This window comes from Podarcis filfolensis (assembly GCF_964270895.1).
Source record: "Podarcis filfolensis genome assembly, chromosome: 7".
NCBI lineage: Eukaryota > Metazoa > Chordata > Lepidosauria > Squamata > Lacertidae > Podarcis > Podarcis filfolensis.
Window position 1 is genome coordinate 69,233,021 of NC_139603.1, and position 3,042 is coordinate 69,236,062.

A 3,042-nucleotide genomic window follows, 5' to 3' on the forward strand; every position below is an offset into this window, starting at 1 on the left:
TGAGTGACAGTTCCTCGGGGCTAGGAGGGCATTGCGCATGAGCGCAGCAGGCCACATACGCAGGGCGCAGAGGGGAGGGGAGGTGGCGGTGGTTCTTCCCGGGGAGGCCGAAGTTCGCCCTTTACTAAAGGCAGTCACCTCGGAGCCCGCATTAAAAGCGCACACAGACGCATAAACGCGTGCTGTATTTGGTTGGGGTCTGGCCTACTGTATGAAGTAATACACAACGGAAAGGCGCTGAGAGAGTATCTAGAATGTGCTTCTTATTTATTTCACAAAATTTATACACCGCTCGATTGTAAACAAAAAACCCTCAAAGCGGTTTGCAAACAGTAAAATCGGGGGAAATTTACAATCCTACTCCAAAACTTACAAAAGTTAAAAGACTAAAACGTATTTAAATTACCTCTTGTCCTTCCTAATTAGTATACTTTGCTGGGGGTTTTTTTGAACCCATACTATTTACAGAGGCTGTGTGCACTTTTAAGAGCTGTACAATGACCGAAACCCAGGAGATGATGCATCCTTCCAGGGCAAGGCTTTCTTCTGTCAAGAAATGCAGCATTTATGTGCCTGAAACTCTTGTGTGAAAGAGAGCTCTTCTGCCAACAAAACCAACCTTAGGTACTTCTGGAGGGATTAATTAGAAACAATTGTTTTTATGCCACAGTCTGCAATGCTGTTTATTTTGCTTGATATCCATATGGCTGCTTATTTTAGTTCTGTACCCGCTCTCACACTTAGCTCTTTTTCCTTCCGTGTGCCACAATATTTGAAATACACTCATGTTTCTAGCACTGCATTCCTAAGCACTCTGAGTAGTAGGCAGTAAGCCTTAGTGAATACAGTGGAGCTTACCTCTGAGTAAACATTTATGTACTTTGTTAGTACAAATGGAACAAATGGGTACAAGTTAATATTGGTTTAAGTCATTCTGCCAAGCACTTACCTTGCCACCATTTTAATCTATGGCAAGGACTGCATAATTTCACCTGTCTGTTTGCATTTTACATTCTTCCCAGGCACTGGGGGATAGGAACTCTTTCAGAACAAGTCAAAGGAGAATTCTGGAAAACGCCTCATGACTCTTCTGTACCTTATCAGTATATGGCATGGAAGTAACAAGTTGTCTGTAGGACAGCTCAGCTGTGCTTCTGACTCAGGACACTAAACTGGAAGCATTGCAGGAAAAGGCAGGTATATCTCACAAGGAGTCTGACAGGAACTTATGAAAAACAAAAAAGTTCTGTTTCTAAAACCTGGTTATTGGAAAAAAATGCAACTTTGTGACTGCTGAAATCCTAACCCCACTAACCTGGGAGTAGGCCACACTGCGTAAACATAGGATTGAAACCGTACCTGCCTTTTGAATTTTTTGTCTAAGGAACCTTACGATTAGTTTTCCAGTGTTTTAAATGTTAATCTTTTTCAGGTTCAGTGATAGACTGATGACCAGACTTGATGTTACATGGGAGCCATGGGCATAGCGGGGGGTGGGGGTGGCGGCAGGGAGGGGCAGCAATAAAACAATATAAATACTTAACTAACTGACCAATCACGATGGTTCTGCAGCCCCCAAACAAAGTCCTGTCGTTGTCCCCCCAACAAAAATCTTGTAATCATGTAAAGTAGTCTCCTAACTTTATTTTTTAAGGAAAGCAATCTCAGAGGCTTCAGTTGGGAACCAAGGAAGAACTGGGAAGGTGGAGGGTTGATTAGCATTTCCCCCTTCTGCCCTTAATTTACTTGAAATCACCCAAGCAGCTTTCCCACTCATGTATCTTTCCCTCTGATGGGACACAAGCAGCTAAGTGGGATTTTGAGCAGAAAATGTCAGGAAGCGAAAGGGTTAAATAGATTTTTTTTCATTCTCTCCACTACTTTTCATTCTTTAAAAAAAAATGTCACCAGGCTAATGCATGCAGCTCCTATTCTTACACCTAGGTTAGCCCACACAATATATTCTGCTACTTAGCATAAGCAACATGGTCTTCTTGACAGATCACATGCTAGACTGTTGCCAGTATTTACAGAACTGACAACAGGAGAGAAAGGGACTTGAGAACAAGCATGTGTTATAACCTCCCAGTGTGGTAGCTTTGGGTCATCTTAGTACAACAGTGAGAAGACATTGGTACACACTGTACCGTATTAAACATCCCACATGGAGCTTGAAACACTTACATAATGAAATAAAAGATCAAAAAGAGAGCAGTGTTTTGAAAGGTTTGATAATTTGTAAAACAGAGTGTATATTTATGTAACACAAGGAATAATAACAGGATTACAAAATGCCCGTCTTGCATTAAAAGTATGAAATTGGGATTGTTTCTTACATTCCAGGACTGATTTGGGCTGCAAAATGGGAAATATCCCTCCATTTATGATGTTCAAGTGTGTGTGCCCTTGCTTTTGAGTCAAAAAAAAAATGGCATCATCCATGCACAAGAGGGAACTATCAGCTGTCTTGGAGGGAGCCTCAGTGTTAGCAGAAGAAAAAAAAAAAAAAACCTTAAGGGGAAACCCTGGAGTGGGGTTGAAACCCTGGGAACTGAGTGTGCTCAATGGCAAAAGAATGCTGACTAAATTTTTTTTTGGCGCGGGGAAAAGCATGGCCTATTGTGGAGTGCATAGCTGGCTGATCAGAACTCAATAGAAACACTCCACACTACAGCATTTCAAAGACACAGTGTTAACCTCTTAGAATTATACCTTTGTAGTAAATGAGGACATAGAGTAGCCCGTATGAACTACTGTCTATGCTACAATCTTTTTGTGGAGGGTGGGGAGTGGAATATACTGCTGACAAATCACAACTATTTTAAAATGCTTGTTGTCTGTAGGCAGCTTTCAGTTCATCACAGGGAGGGAGGGGGGGGACCTAAAGGAGCCAGGTCATGCAGACTGCAAGCTTACCAATCATTATTATTCAGAAGTAAGCCCCTTTGAGCTCAATTTGACTTGCCCCAGATCAGTAGGTATAGAAGACTGCAGCCTATGCTTGAGGGTGTTTGAGCCATGGACTGCATGGGCTTCAGCTGG